The sequence below is a fragment of the Mytilus trossulus genome, chromosome 4 (assembly GCF_036588685.1).
Source record: "Mytilus trossulus isolate FHL-02 chromosome 4, PNRI_Mtr1.1.1.hap1, whole genome shotgun sequence".
NCBI lineage: Eukaryota > Metazoa > Mollusca > Bivalvia > Mytilida > Mytilidae > Mytilus > Mytilus trossulus.
In genome coordinates, this window is record NC_086376.1 from 60,577,543 (window position 1) to 60,595,637 (window position 18,095).

At 31.0% G+C, this 18,095-nt stretch overlaps 1 long non-coding RNA gene across 1 annotated transcript; it reads left to right on the forward strand.

The window, feature by feature from the left end:
* Nucleotides 1-10,841: 10,841 nt before the first annotated feature.
* On the forward strand, nucleotides 10,842-17,678 carry LOC134714045 (uncharacterized). The gene is made up of 4 exons (XR_010106478.1): nucleotides 10,842-11,106; nucleotides 12,514-12,780; nucleotides 15,679-15,852; nucleotides 17,280-17,678. It is a non-coding gene; the product is annotated as an uncharacterized LOC134714045 (long non-coding RNA).
* Nucleotides 17,679-18,095: the final 417 nt, after the last annotated feature.

Genomic DNA, 18,095 nt, shown 5'->3' on the forward strand with positions numbered 1-18,095 from the left:
AAATTGACAAAATTGAGACAAAATAATTTTGTCTCAACAAAATTGACAAAATTGTTTTTTGTCTCAACAAAATTGAATTTTGTCTCAACAAAATTGACAAAATTGAATTTTGTCTCAACAAAATTAACAAAATTGAATTTTGTCTCAACAAAATTGATTTTTGTCTCACGAAAGTCAATTTTGTCTCACGAAAGTCAAATTTGTCTCATAAAAGTCAATTTTGTTGTTACAAAATTGAATTTTGTCACCACAAAAATGAATTTTGTCGTCACAAAATTGACTTTTGTCTCAACAAAATTGACAAAATTGACTTTAGTCTCAACAAAATTGACAAAATTGAATTTTGTCTCAACAAAATTAACAAAATTGAATTTTGTCTCAACAAAATTGACAAAATTGACTTTTGTCTCAACAAAATTAACAAAATTGACTTTTGTCTCAACAAAATTTACAAAATTGACTTTTGTCTCATCAAAATTAACAAAATTAACTTTTGTCTCACAAAAATGACAAAATTGAATTTTGTCTCAACAAAAATGACAAAATTGAATTTTGTCTCAACAAAAATGACAAAATTGAATTTTGTCTCACAAAAGTCAATTTTGTCTCACAAAAGTCAATTTTGTCTCACAAAAGTCAATTTTGTCTCACAAAAGTTAATTTTGTTTCACAAAAGTCAATTTTGTCTCACAAAATTGAATCTTACCGTACACAATTGACTTTTGTGATTTAATTTCCATATCAGGTAACAAAAGTCAATTTTGTATGCAAATATGTTTATATTTGCATACCTTTAAGACAAAATTGACTTTTGTCATGACAAATATGAATTTTGTCTACAAAAATGAATTTTGTCTACAAAAATGAATTTTGTCATGACAAAAATGAATTTTGTCTACACAAATGAATTTTGTCATCACAAAATTGAATTCTCACAAAACAAGTCTGTAGCACATAGTTTTGTAAGACAAAAATGATTTTGTTATGACAGAATTGAATTTTGTACAAAACCACAAGAGTCCCATTCGGCGCCCCGTATGTCTATTGTTTGTGATAATATATGCGTGATTAAAATGTTAATAACCATTTCTGTGTCGGGAAAATTAAGATTTTTTGCAAGGTGAAATGCATAGTTTGTAACTGTTACTTAAGAAATGACTGTAATATTTTTTTCCCTGTCTATGAAGATATAACATTAAAATGTGGTGCACACTAAAAAACGTGCGTAGCGGGTTATTTTCAATTGTGCACCACTTTTTTTTTTATGTTACTTCGAATAGAAAGAAAAAATATTACAGTTATTTCTTATAATTTAATTCTAAATTCCATTTTAAACCGGAGAAAACCTTAATATATAACGTCGATTACGTCACGGTCACATGACTATATTATGTCTATGAGCTGATAAAAAACAACGCCAGCCAATTAGAAGACGCGTTACATCCAAAATTAAATTATTTCTAGATAAAAGCATGTTTTATAGATAAATTATGCATATGTATTTATACAAATATTTTGTAAACTGGAAACTTCAAAATATTATAACAGATCACATAAACGCCAATGAGATAGCAACCTAAAGAAACCAAACCAAAACAAAACGTATTATATTGCAATATTAATATGTGAAAGGGTTAAACTATTTTTTTGGGGATTTCAATTATTGCTTTTTAATGTTCAACAGTGGACTTACAAAACATGCAATACAAAAAGCACTTTAAAACTCTAAACAAAAACATCGATATATCAAACAAACAAATAGCAGATAACAAACGCACACGTACATGTACACACGAAAGAGCAAAAGACAATAATATTTAAACGTACATTGTAACAAAGAATATGCTCAGCTACTGATAGAATGCACAAAGTACATGTCATAACCCTGCTCATTTGAAATCTTGTCGACCTTTGTTCGAACTTGTCCCCGTTCCGTGCGTTCTAATATCAGCGACTGTACTTTGTGGGATATTTCATACAACATCGTCTTACAAATACAGGGAGACAGGATCATATGTTAATATCAGAGTAAACTATTTCAACATCATTTCATTTGTTTTAAGAATGTTGCAAGGTAATGATTGTAAAATTAATTTGTATAATGTTTTGATATTCCTGTTTAATTATTATAGCTCAGTCCTTATAAAGAACAATGTGAGGATGATAATAGTTTAGACCGTATATTTATTCATTTTTAATTTTCTTCTTGAGAATTGAAACGGGAAATGTATCAAAAAGATTACAATCCAAACAAATAGCAGAAACACAGACCAAGGTCTCCAACACAGAGAGAAAATCCCGCACCCGGAGTTTATCTTCAGCTTGACCCAAACAGACTCATAAATTTGAAATCACTTAAGATAACAAGAGGTTAATTAAAATATTGCTAAAATCATCAATATGTTGCTTGTGTCCCTTACACGTTAAAAAGCAACTTTGCTGTTCCGATTTTGATACGTTGTCTCTAATAAGCGGCCACTCTATGTACTGGTTGGAACAAAACAAACAAAATAAACACACTCACAATTCTAAATAAACAAAGATGAAAAATAATCAAAGGAAGAGAAACAAACATGCAGCAAATGCTAATCGAAATAGTCAATAAAGTATTGAAATATGCTGGAAAAAGACATTTCCTCTAAAAGGCTTTACTGGTATCTATGTGAACTTGTACAGCTATACGAGAGTTTATCGATTGCTCCTATCTTTAGCGCAAAGTGCATCATTTCATCTTGGCATATACAAATGCATCAAGTCTAATTTTCTTTACACAAATGGAAGTCTGAAAATATTTTATTAACTTAACTTTAGCGAAATTGTACTTTTATTAGAAAATGACATTATTGGTTATTTAAATTTGATTGTGGGGAAGTATGATTTATATTCATATTGTCTGTAAACTCATTTCTGTGTTATCATCAAATCTGATTTATACTTAAGGTGACTTGCCTATCATATATATAATGCATTGTATAAATTGGAAATAACCATAGCAGATGGCAAAGTGTGCTCTAAAAACAATCCGTATAACCTATTATTGGAGTCGAACCTGACGGCAATGCACTCTATCTACTTATTTTGCATTATTTGATTAGTTATATTTTTTGTCAGAATAACAGTTTTGTATATATATAACATAAATGATAATCTCATAATGTAAAAATTCTCGGAGTTTCAATTTTAAGTCTTCTCCATTGAACATTTTGTCTACTTTAAAGAAAAAAAAGCGCAAAGTACCGTTATATAGCACAAACATGATTGATTTTGTATCGTGTTTTCACATGTGTATAGACTAAGTTTTGTTATTGTCTCCACGGATTTTCTACGCTAGTGTAGAAAGTTCCTGTAACTAGTAAAGAAAGTTCCTGTTGTATCTAAATGATTCAAAAGACGTTCACAACGACTAACGATATTTTGATTCCAGCAAGTCTGGTTATATATTGCATTTGGCAGGGCATAAATTACGTGGTGTGGCATGCAATGGATCTATAACAAACCTGGTCTTCTATTGATCTGGACAGGCCTGAGCATAAATGATATAATGTGACTTACCTTAATATACTTAAGTGCCGGACCATATAAAAAAAGAAGATGTGGTATGATTGCCAATGAAACAACTCTCCACAAGAGACCAAATGACACAGAAATTAAAAACTATATATAGGCCACCTAAATGCCTTAAAAAATGAGCAAATCCCATACCGCATAGTCAGCTATAAAAGACCACAAAATGACAAATGCAAAACAATCCAAACAAGAAAACTAACGTCCTAATTTATGTTAAAAAAAGAACGAAAAACAAATATGTAACACATTAACAATTTAAACGACATCCACTTAGTTACAGGCACCTGACTTGAGACAGGCACAAACATTCAGAATGCGGCGGTCTTAAACATATTAGCTAGATCCCAACCCTCGACCTAACATGGGACAGCGGTGTAACAGTACACCATTTAAACGAACTATGAAAATCAGTTGGAAAAGGCTTAACTCATCAGATGGATACACATAGAAATACATTTAACAAACGTAGTGGACGAAGCCAGGTTCTTGTATATCCAAATAAAAAAAAGATATATAATAGTATATTTAAAGTTCTAGTTTAAATGAATTATTTCATAGTGAACGGGAGATAACTCAGTTCTTCTATGCCCATCATAAATGCTCTATAGATAGATAGATAGATAATTTTTTATTTCCAATAGAGGACCCATTATAGCCATAATCAGTACATTGATTCTCACACCATTGCAATTATTATTATAGAAAATATACAACTGAAAAAAACGTAAACTACATAGGGTATATATATAAAAGAAAATGTGGTATGATTTCCAATAGACAACTCTCCACAAGCTTACTCTCCACAAACTTACTTACTTATATTGGGATCACCGAACAGATTAGTAATTGCTAGCAAAATGTCATTTACCGAATATAATTTATAAGAGAGTATATGTTCGAAGTGGGAGATTGAAAAAGGGGGAAAAACATGAAATAAATGTAGTTTGACAATTTTTTTTCACAAAGTCGATCGTGTTTTTCGCTAGTAGAATGGTGTTTAAAGCAAAATATACTCTCTAAGTAATTACTGAAGACCACTTAAATCAAATGATGATGTACCCTAACCAAAGTTTACCCAATCATGGAGATTTTTGCAGTAGATACCATACTAGGTGCAGTTGTTAAGGGAATGCATCAATGAATGCAACACGTTGAGGTCAATGTTCCAATGTGCGTACAGGTAGTTGCTATGAACATCGGCGAGTCCCTGAAGTTACTCAAAGTTCCATTTCCTCGTGTGCTAATAGTCGTTAAAATAATTCAAAATGTCCTCAATTTCCGGTTTTATCATATCATAGTCTTTTGTGGGTAATACTGTGTCATTTGTTAGCCATATACGTTGTGAGCGCGGGTATGTACATGTAGATCATATCATAGGACGCATTCTGTCATGTATCATATTTAGCCTTACCGTGTCCACTGATATCATTGCAATAACTTTCCTGTTGCCTAAAATACATTTGTTTGTATGTTTTTACTCACGCATCGTTGTCAATATAATGGAATTTGATGCGACTGTCATACAAGTGAGAGGTTTAGACATTTGATTAGGGACTTTCCGTTTTGAATATACACGGAGTTCAGTATTTTGTGATTTTGCCTTTTTCATCAGTATACAATTGAGTTAAACAAAAAAACGTTTGACAACTCTAGTTGAGAAACACTAATAATAAGAACAAATCTCAGATTTTGATATTCCAAGTTTTACAAACTATTTTCAGAAATCCAAGTGCTGTATTCAACCTGTAATTCCAGTATGATGCGGTCCATGCGTAGTCAGTCTTTTACATTAGAACAAGTGTTGTGGTTTGTGTGTAATGGAAAAGGTAGTGGTTAGAGTGGGAGATAAAACAAAAAAATATCAACGATTATAGTTTGGTGCGCATAACACACGTTACGTTTAAATCAGACCCATCAGTTGTGCTCGAATTAAAACAGTTTTAAGCCAAATCAAATTGAAGAACATTTACCAAAGGGACATTCAAACTCAAAATAAAGATTTCAAGATTTCAAGATTTTATTTGAACACTCAGACACAGATACATGTGTAACATGAGGTCATACATAATAGCATTATATAAACATGACGAAGTAATTATGTGGTATCAATGACATAGTATAAAGATATAACAATAACATACAACATGTTTTTTTTTAACATTTTCAGAACATATTTGCAATGTTTTTGATAAATACAGAAAGACGTTTATACAGTTGTACATTACATATTGAAAGGAGACCTTCCATTTTTTTATAATTAGGGTTCACTGTGTAATAGCTTGGCAGAAACTTTTCCCTTAATACAACAATATTTTGATAAGTACACTTAAATAGCAAATGAAATTCATCACCAATATTACTCTTACACAAAGTACATATTCTATCATGCCTCGGGATATTTTGCCATCTGCCTGTTTCTATAGGCAGACGCAGATTTGAACACCTAAAGTGTGTGATCCAAAGCCTGTAATATTCGGGAAGTTTTAGCAGATATGTTTCTAAAGTAAAATCTTTTTTAAATATTGAGTAGAATTGACCTCGTGATGAATTTTCAATATTACTAAACCACTGTTGTACAAATTGATCACAAAGTATCTGTTTTAAGTACATTTTATCACAGTAGCCTGTTTGATTGGCAAAAATATATCCAATGCCAGTATCGTTTAATATTGCTTCTATACAATTTACCCATTTAAAGGTGTATTTAGATTTAGGCCTTAAACCAAGCATCAGTCTATACAATAAACTGCATAGTTTTGATTCATTATTTACAATTTTACACCAATATATAATCATTCTAATTTTCACCTTTATTTCAAGAGGAAATCTACCCAATTCTCCGTACACCATAAAATTAGGCGTAGTGTTTCTAACTTTCAGCGCCCTTTTGCAGAATTTCAAGTGAGTTTTTTCGATAATTTTCAGGTTTTCAAAGCCCCAAACTTCAGAACCATACAGTAAGATAGGTTCTATCATAGAATCAAAGAGTTTAAATTGTAGATCAATTGGTAAAGATTCATTCCGTATAATTTTGTAAATATAAAACAGTGCCTTTTGGGCTTGATCTACAAGTTTCTTTTTGGTATCAAAAAATGTACCATTATATTTAAAAATGACACCCAAATACGAATATGTATCAACAATTTCAAGTAAATCATTCTGCAGTGTAAATTTCAGATTTTGTTTAGTTTTCCTCTTGCTAAATACCATAACTTTGGTTTTCTTAACATTCACCTTCAATTTCCAATTTTCACAGTACAACTGGAAAATATCTAAGGAATGTTGCAAGCCTTCTTTAGTTTCTGATAAGATTACTGTATCATCAGCATACAGAATTACGAACAATTCAAAAAATATATGAAGTTCGTTTTCAAATTTTTCCTTTAAAAGTTCTAAAGGAATACCATCTAAATTTCTAAAATATTGTTCCAAATCGTTCAAGAAAATAGAAAATAAAAAAGGAGACAAGTTTTCCCCTTGCCTAACACCAATCAGACATGGAAAAAATTCTGATTGTTCACCATTATATTGAACACAAGATTTAATACCTTGATACATATTAAAGATAACTTTGAAACATTTCCCCTTGATTTCACTAAGATGTAGTTTTTGCCATAATCCAGTTCTTAAAACAGTGTCAAAAGCTTTTCTAAAGTCAATAAATGTACAAAAAAGTTTTTTTCCAAATGAAAAATATAATTCTACAAGTGCATGTAACACAAAAATATTATCTGTTGTTGCATATCCTTTCCTAAAACCAGCTTGATTTTCTGATATAAGCGAAATTTCATTCGCAAAAAAATTTAGTCTAGTATTAATAATAGAAGTGAATAATTTTCCCAAACAGCTGATAAGAGTAATAGCTCTAAAATTATCAGGATCTGTAGGATTGCCTTTATTTTTGAACACAGGTTTAATAATGCCATTTGTCCAAGAGTCTGGAATAATTCCAGTATCTAATACAATATTAAATAATTTACAATACAATGACATAAAAAAAGGTGGTGAATTTTTCAAAAATTCATTAAGTATTTTATCAGAACCAGGTGCCTTGTTATTTTTTAAATTTTTCATGGCTTCCAAGACTTCCAGTTCAGTAATACTTCCATTCAATATTTCATCATAAATGGGGTTACTAGATATCTGATTAATGTCAAGATCGGGTGCATGTATATCATCTTCTTCACCCGCGTTTAAATCCTTAAAATAATCGTAAAATGTATTTATATCTATTGGTGGAGATTCTTTTTTAGTGTAAGACATTTTTTTTAGTGTTTTCCAAAATCCCTTTGTGTCATGCTTTGACAATGTTCTCAGCTCATTTGAACATTTGTCTTTATATTTGCGATAATTAACTTGTAGAATTTTTTTATATTCTCGAGCTGTGTCATTTAATACGGTTTTGTTTGCATCTGATTTTGCTTTATTGTATGTACTTTTGCTTTTATGAAATGCATCTCGTTTGATTCGACATTCTTTATTGAACCATGGTTTATTTTCATGGTCGGGGTTGTGTAGTTTCTTTTTTGATTTACCAAATACAGTCTCAGCCGTGTCTAAAAGTACACGACCTAGGTCATTTACTAGACCGTTAACACTTTCACTGGTGGCTGTGTCAATTTCAATACTATTCAGAATATCATTTAACTGTTGTAATGAGCTACCTGTATCGTTTGTCAACACCTGAGTGAAATCTTCTGTTTTTGTACTGTCCCACCTGATGTAAGTATTACTGTTTATTGTGTGATTATGCGAATTGTTTAATGAATTGCTCGAGGGAAACGAAAATGAAAAATATAATCTATTGTGAACATCAGAAAACATAGGATTAAAATCAACAATACCGAAATCTGATGTTATATCAAACATACATGGAGACATAATTAAATAATCTACTAAACTTGCATCTTTACAAGTTGTACAACCAATATGTTTATCAGCAAATAATCTGCCATTACAAATATAAATACCACTTCTTTTACAAAGTTCTATTAACATATTACCATATTTATTTACTCTACCACGATCTTTACTACACCTCTCAAGAGGGATATCTTTATCTTTAAGATGAAGGTATGAAAAAATATTATCATCATTATCATAAAAATCATTGACATCTAAAATTTCTAATAAGTTTTCGTCAGGAATAATGTAATCTGAGACAGTAGAAGTTCTGGCGTTAAAATCACCAATTAATGCAATATTTTTTGTATCAGTTGAGTATTTAATTAATTCATCTTCAATATCCAAAAACGACTCTTCAGAAGTATATCGTGTATTTTCGGGGGGTATATAAATACAACCTAGCAAAATGTTTTCTCGCAAGTTTGATAAATTCTTTGAAATTTCTACCCACTGAACAAATTCAGATTCAGAATTTATAAAATTTAAAAATTTCGACAGGTGTTTTCTATAAACAACAACAATACCACCTGATTTCTTTTTACATTTTTTTCTATGTTTTGCATAAAAAGTATAATCGTGTGGTAATTTCAAGTCATCTAGATCATCAGTTTTAGTTTCAGTAAATATAAGAATGTCATAACTCTTTATTAATGTAGCAAAATCTGGATTCAGCAATTTAGAATTAATACCACAAACGTTAAGATAGGTAAATTTTAAATTGTCAACTGTCCAATTTAAAGGTCCATGATTGTCTGATGTGTTGTCCTAACTGTAATTTCCTCTACCGTTGTGTATTGGATTAGGAGGCTCGTCACGGGATGGATTATAAGGTTGTCCGTCTACCATTATTTGGTCGTAAATTAAGGAAGCTTTTGTACCTCGGCGTTGGAGTTCTTTAAGTTTAGGAATCAACGCTTTACGGCGATTGCTAATTTCGGTTGGATACTGTTGGTTTACTGAGAATTGTGGTTTTGTTTTAAGTTTATTGGGCACAGATTTACGTACACGTTCGTGGTCACGGTAATTTGTAAATCTAGCGATAATATTGCGAGGTTTTCCATCACGACGTTTTCTTAGTCTGTGCACGTTTTGAAATTGAATAGCATCTGCATTTGGGATTTCCAGTTCTTTTTCTATAAAGTTTTTAATCACTGCTTCTGTGTCTTCGTGATCATCATCGAGGGTCTGTTGGATTCCGCCAAAAATAAGGTTATACTTCATAGAGTGACTCTGAAGTTTTAAGAAATCTTCTCTGACATTGTTTGAATCAATTTCTATATCTTGTGTATAGTTTTCTACCACTCGCATTCTATCAGAAATTTCGTGATGATGTTTTTCTTCAGTTTTTAAAATTTCATCATGCATTTTCTGTGTCTCCTTAATTTCATCTATCTCTTGCCTCATCCCTGTTAAATTTTGATCTATTGCTCCGAAACGTTCATCTAATTTTTTGTCAAGTTGAGAGAAGCGGTTAGTAAATTCCAAATCAAACCTTTCAAATCTTTGATTCATCACATTTATTGACGAGAACAACATTTCCATAGTTATATGGGTACGTACACTATCACTTGAGACGGGAAATGGTTGGGATGCAAACGGAGGTTGTGGATTGTGATATGCAGGATATGTAATGTCTGTTGGTATACTTGTACATTCAAACGTCTGGTTCATAGGATTATGTTGATATTGTGGTGGAATGGGCACACTTCTGTTAGATAAATTATGAGGTGTGCTAGTATGCAGAGTGTCATGAGCTTGGTTCAGTACTTGTGAAAAACTTTGTTGTTGTTGTTGAAAGGGCGACGCCATATTTGATTTTGTTTTGTTTGGAGGTGTAAAACCTGTTTGGCTACCAGTGCTCCTTGTTCTCTTTTGCCCCATTTAGATCAAGATGCATATTAAATGTTCAGTATATATCACTTTCGAAAACAAAATTCGTTTCAAATTCATGTTTTTCAATCAATTCAGTCGAAATTTTGCGGGAGCTCTTGCATACCGACCTACTCACTCCGCCATGTTGTAATATTCTTAAACAATGTCAGTTAAGATACTACAAAATCAGAATCTCTTAAATTAATATTGAAAGACGTTGTTCAAACAAAATCAATTCGTTCATTCAGGTTTTGAGAAAACAATATCTGTTTGTTTACACGTTTGTATGTATGACATTGAAATTTTATGATAAATATAATCATAAAATTGCAAATAGAACAATATAAAAATCAATTTTGATTGATATTTAGTAATGATGTATTGAAACCATCGGGGTTTGAATACTCTGGTTTTAATTTAGTAAATCAAACCACAAATTACTTAAGGTCAATATTGTATCAATGCAAATTGTTCTATCTTTCAATCAAATGCCTAAACAGACATAAGTTTACAGAAATCGACTAGGGAAAATTTAGAGCCAGCTTCAATCGCAATATTATTATTAGTAGCTTGTATTGGGTTGATGTGACTTCACAACTGTGAAGGTAAAATGAATACACACTATTGCACAGGCTAGTTTAAATTTCACTTTGGAGAAGAAGAAACAAACAAGATATCACTATTGGTGACTTAAGTCATTCCTGCCTCCTCCAAAGATGGGAATGTTCATGTTATTGTGGATTGTATTTTCGTCAAACGCAGGTTAGACAAGTAAAAAGAAGAACCAATTCTCAAGTATTTATTTTAATGGATCAATGATATATATATATATATTTATTTTATTGGAATTTGTTAATCTTTTTAGTGATGTTCGTTGTTGATTGGATTTGTTCATTTTTGTTCGGAGGAGTCGAATGTTGTTGGTTGATGTGCTCTGTTGAACTTTCCAGTATTTTTGTTTTTTTTCCTGTTATCGTTTTTGTATTATCATGTTACAGTAAGCATTGGAATTAGAAGAATCCTCATATTTTATCTTGTTATTCAAACATTTCTACTAAAAAGAACTCGAAATTCTTATAAATACATATTCGAAATTTTTATAAATACATATTCGAAATTCTTTTGAATCAAAATGTCCATATACATGATATAGGTAACTAAAAGACGTGTACAAAACTATAATACAACACAGAAATTACTGAACACCACAGAACAAACTATGATTTATTATTTTATACAAATTCGGATTGTATTGCATCTTTTTGTACGACTGGAAAAGAAACTGTAGGGTAAAAAGATTACAATAAACACAATTTACTAATTTAATTATCAATACATCTGGTATAAAATAAATAGTCCCGCAAGGCTATTCATATAAACAGTTTTTTTTTTCATTTTAAGTTTATGACTACCTGTTACCGAAACCGTTGTGACTTTATGGTGTGAAAAACAGAGGGTTTACAAAACTATTTCACTGCAAAGTTGCCAAACTATAACTAACATATAGTTTCTTTATTTGTACGTGATGAGATCAATGAAAAATAGTTGACGCTATCATCTTCTATATTACATATCTAATGTAGCATTCTACTGTTTTCATTGAATATTACAATCACGTGCTTCAGAGGTATCTGTAGTGTTGTTATTATTTATTTGTATATTGGTGGTCAATCATATAAAAAAAAATCATGCTAAAATTAGATTTTTGACGTCACACATAACGATCATAGCGGAAGCGTTTAAAAGTACCACCTTGGCTAAAATAAATTTGACTCGTTTAATTTTTATAAAATTTTCACAAAATATTTTCTTTGACCCTTTGACAAAAACTATCAAATTTTCAAAAACATTGAACAACACACTTTCTCGAAAATTTTCATTTGATACATAGCAGTTTGATAAACACTAGTTTTGATCGTTGAGAAGCTTAATATTTCCTTATGAATACAATGTCAATAAAACGTTTAGTTGATTTTACAGATTTATTTCCCTGTATCGTAGTTACAATGTACCACCTTACAATGCAGACGATAAGACTACAAAAAAGCTTATGCAACAAGCTATGAAGTTGTTAAAAAAATATTGGTATTGTCCAAAACATGTTAAAGATAACAATCATTGAATTAGTGCTACTCTTTTCATGTAAGTATCTTATTTTAAATATTCCAGCTTATGGTCGAGAGTGGTTGTATTACGTGGTGCAATGGGACCATTTACTCAGTCTTGAGCCAAATTCACCTCAACAGTTCATGTTCGGAACCACTAAAGGCGATACAAACAGTTGTTTTGAATTCTGCTATTTTACTGAAGAATGCAATATGATTATTGAATCCGAATGCTGTTGTTATGCCAGTGGCTTTCCAACAACCGACACTTATTATTTCATAATGAGTAGCAGCTACCAAAATAAAGTATGGTTGAAACGTCCAGTCCACGGTATGTCATATAACAAAAATACATGCACAAATGTGTTCATGAAATATTCATAAGGTTAAAAAGTAAAATGGTTATTTTAGGGGAAGCTATAAAAAAATAATCCCTGTATGAATATTTGTCTTATATATTTATGCAAGTTCTTAGTTTATACAATAATAAATAAATTTGGTGTTTTTACTGTCTTCTGATTGGTTAAAAATATTAGTTTTATTTTCAATGTTGTCAATTTTTATGGCGACACGCCCACTCTGACGTTGTGTATTCATACGCCAACATGTGTGTACGCTGTTATTGTTAATATAAACAATATAAAATGTTCTTTGAGCCTTATTTTTGATAGAAATTTATTTATAATGAATGGCAATAATATATTTTGATTTTATTGAACCATAAAACTAATTTTTGACTCTTCACATTTTACATAATCCGCTTCGCGGATTATTCAATGTGAAGAGTCAAAAATTAGTTTTATGGTTCAATAAATTCAAAATAGATAATAGCCATTCATTAAATGTATATACATGGTACATGATGAACGGAGTACAACCAAGTATTAAATATTAGAATGTAGACAAGAAGAGAAAAACAACAGAATTAACAATGCAAGTTTTTGGTCGGATCGGTAGAAATATGACATTCAACTGTATAAAGTGTTATTTGTTTGTGAAATTATGCCGTTGTTGTCGGTTGAATTGGTGGGGTATAAGTATTGTTAGGGCTGGTTTTTGGTTAGTTGAGTCACAGTACAGCATTTGTCTGAACATATTCGTCAGATTGATGTAGCTTCTGTGCTACAATAATTTTCAAAATGCGCATCTGGAGCAATAATATTGGTGCCGATTATGATATAACTATCATGAGGACAATTATAGCTCATCAGTGAAGACCGTATGGTAACATGTATTTGTTAACATCCTTGCTCTTTCGTTTTCTTTGGATACTTGTCTAGTTGGTTAACTTATCATACAGCATCTTTTTATGTTTATGTACGGTCTCTATTTATAGAAAATATGTATATTTTAAGTTTATATGTTAGAACATTAGACTAAAAAAAGAAAGGATTTTGTGTAATAATATAAAATGATGACAAGATTCTGGAAACAACGAAGTTTATAAAACCACAAACAGAAGTCAGTTGTGGTCATACCTCTATAACTATAACGCGCGCAAACCACATTCAATATGATCAACCTCATTTCTACATGTGAATGGATCATTATCTTTGATTCGTCATTTACCTGATTTTAATCAATGGATAAGCAGTTTTAGTTGCACTCCGATAATAGCAGACCTGTCCTTGTTCTGTTATGGAACACAGGTTAATATTTAAAATTGACAAATTCAACACTGCTGAAAGTAATCATAATAATATTTTCTGTTAAATAATAAATAAATCTCTAAACATACTACAGCAATTTACCTTCAGTAACTTAATTTAAATGAATTAAATATATATAAAAATTAATAATACCAGTCCTTAAGTAGATTAAGATAATAATATTATATTTCAACATGGGAAACAATACACATAAATAAAAAAACACGAGAAAAGGTGCAAGTTTTTATTTCGTATTGTTAGTTTTCCTTTCATTGACGGTCAGGCTACTTTAGCACAACTTAAACAGTTATATGACAGTTGTTGTCCGTGCGTTTGATGTGTTTGAGCTTTTGATTTTGCCATTTGATTTAAGCCTTTCCGCTTTGAATTTTCCTCGAAGATTAGTATTTTTGTGATATAGTTTTTACAGTGTTTTGCACATGGCAAATCAATTGCTATGCCCACGTATGTTAATTAAAGTTGAATTTCAATTAACGTAATTATTTAATTTAAAATATGTATCATATACAGGTAAGATAATAAGTCAAGGATTTCGTTACCACAAATAACTGAAAACCTATATTTTTCATCGATTCAAAGATTGATAAATGAAAATTTGACTGTACCTTGAAAAATTAGAACCAACAGATTGCTCTTACAATATTTTACGGTGACGTTCTTTACCGATGCCTTATTGAATAAACTTATCACTCATTTAAATAAACCCATTCTAAAAGTTTACTTCTTTAACATCATTATTAAATCTTTGTATTTTGTTTTTCGGTATAAATATTGATTTTGTAATCGATAAACTAAAAACATACTCTGACTGTTTTGGATCGCAGGTCAATACTAATTTTAGTCTTAAATAATACTTTTCTTATTAGTTAGTTTAGGTTTTGAAGTAGCTTTAATTCTTTCGGATCGAGACTCCCAGATGTATTCTATGTTTAATTGGTTTGTTGTTGCATTTATTGATTTGCCGAGTAAAGTCCTTTTTAAAATGATTTTTATAGTTTGTTCTGACGATGTGCCGTTAGACCACTGTCCAATGTTAGGAGAAGGTTGTCGGTCCAGCAAACATGTATGTTTGTCACATTTTTTTTTTGGGAGGCGGTCCTTAATCAGAATCATTTACTTCGGTGGCGTTCGCTTTTTGCAGTATATCATAAGAGAGAAAGGATATGCGGTAACAATCAATAAAACAAAATCAGTATATTCCCATAAACAAAAGGCACAAAAGTAAAGGAACAGCGCTTTTGTTGTTGTATTTTATCTTGACTTCTCAGCTAGGGCTTCAAAAAAGAAAATACTCTAAACCTCAGTGGAAATTATAGACAATTAAGTCTACCTAAACACCGATTGGAGTGGAAATATTTTCAAACTGAAGTTATTTTTGATTTTGTGCATAAATATGTTTTCTTGTTTAAATTGTTTTGCATTTTTTTACTTTTGGACTTTTTGAGGCGTGCTATACGCTAATTGCTTTACTCATTGTCGAAGGCATTACATTGCCATTTAGTTGCTTTTTGTTTTAGCATAATTGACCAATAAGAAAAAAAATACATGATTTATTTCAGTTTGTGATGTGCCAGGGTTTATTTATTAAAAAGAGGTATGTTTTAAAATATTTGAAGACATCACTAAAACATGGGGTGATGCCAAGCAAGAATGTGAGCTCTTAGGAGGACGACTAATTGTGTTAGATTCAGAATACAAACATAACACTACTGTGGAAGCATTACACAATTTTTGTAAGTATAGAACTAAGTAACAAATTCATGAAGAATTTGTCAAAGAATTGTTGAAGACCATGCAATTACAACATTTGCAGTTTAACTGACAGTTATGACATGTACAATAACCTTTAAATTCAGAAGTTAACAGTTACAATAGTTATCAAAGGTACCAGGATTATAATTTATTACGCCAGACGTGCGTAAATACTTTTCATTGTTTGAACTCGTGAAACTTTAGGTCATATTACAAAACTAGCAGTAGCAGCCGGACACCATTTATACCTTTAACCTATGTATGTTTGTATTGTGTACACAGCGATGTCAATACAATGCAATTTTATGCGACTGTCATACAAGTGAGAGGTTTAGCTAGCTATAAAATCAGGTTAAGTCCATCCTATTCCTAAATAAAAAAAATGCCTTTACCAAATCAGGAATATGACAGTTGTTGTCCATTCGTTTGATGCGTTCGAGCTGTTGATTTTGCTTTTTGAGTAGGGACTTTCCGTTTGAATTTTCCTCGGAGTTTAGAATTTTAGTGGTTGTGATATTTCTCTTTACACTTCAAGACCTAAAGTACCGTTTAACTGTTACTTTCTGAGGAAATCATTACTTTGTTACTGGAATGAAAATAAGAAAATTTTGTTATTTGAATTTGCCGTTTTAAATTTCGAAAGAGTTTTTATATTTTGATTTGGATTTTCTAATGCTTGGTCAATTTTTAGAGCACCAGTAAAGATTCATTATTTGGCTGAATGCCCAATTGCTGCAGTGAAACCAACAATGTTAATTAACACTACAAACCCTACATTTTACTACCAACTACTTACCAGTTAAAACACTTAGTCCAATTAAACATTTAATTGATGTCATCTCAATAGTAAAAACCCACGAAGATACAGTTACTGATGTTGATTAAATTAATAGCAGCCTTAAACTATAATATATATGTTTCATTACATTTTATAGACGAAAATACGGTATGGGTTTTGCTCATTGTTGAAGGCCGTACGGATGACCTATACTAGTAGTTGTTAACTTCTGTGTCATTTGGTCTCTTGTGAAGAGTTGTCTCATTGACAATCATACCAAATCTTTTTTTATATCATCATTATAAATCTTATAGTTACAGTTAAAAGATTTTGAAAACATAAAGTATATCAAAAACAGAATAGAAAGAATGATGGATTAGGTCAAAGGTCAAGTTTGGTAATTGGTAATATTTGGTCACAACTGAATGCGTTTCAGTACTTTAGAAAATATTGTTAGGACATCATACTTGCCAACATTTTCTTTGAATAATGCACAACTTTCATAGACTTGGGTGATAAAGTGTTTAATATATATATATTGTTAAAATAAATACTTATGTTGACTTCTATACGTGTCTTTGATTATATTTCTTTGGTCGAAATAAACATTTTATTCAAATTTAATTTCAGCTCCTAATCCATACGCTGGTCAATATTTTGTCGGCGCTACAGATATAGGGAGTGAGGATACTTGGCGCTGGGTAGACGAACACAACATGGGACCAGCAGCATATATGAGGTTCCATGGGCTCAATCCTAATAATTATGATATGCACTACCCTGGGGAAGACGCTAATTGTGGCGTTCTGAAAATGAGACAAGATGGGATAGTAGATGATTACTGCCTCCAGGAAAAGGGGTTTATATGTGAATACGTTAAAGGATTACCGTGATAAAGAAGGGTCTCTATGATTTCTTTGACTGCCAACATCAAACAAATATTTGTTTAACTATAACAGTATATCTGTGAATAAATTATCTTTCAAACAAAATAAGTATCCAGATTAAGTGCTGTGCGTGGGAAAACAAACATTTATAAATTTACGACATACCATTCTATATCACGATAATTAGAAACTGTCCATACTTTTGATTGATTTTCATTTATTGGATACAAAGGAGTAGGTCCGGTAAGGACTCATTTTGGCCTCAAATTTCAGTTTCATCTGACGAAAGATTTTGACCACTTTTTAAACACTTAAGTGTCTATTTCACTTGATATAATTAGTTTTTGTGAAAGATTTTAACTAATTTAGTCATTAAAAACGATCTGATTCAAGCTCAAATATGAGAAATCTCTAAAATATGCCAAAAAACGTCACTTTTCAGATGGTTTTTGTCAAAAATGAAAGTGGCCTCATCCGTGTTCATCCACAACCTTTATATATGTTATGTATTATCATAAAATACAACTTACGTTTCAATATTAAGGATGAACACGAATGC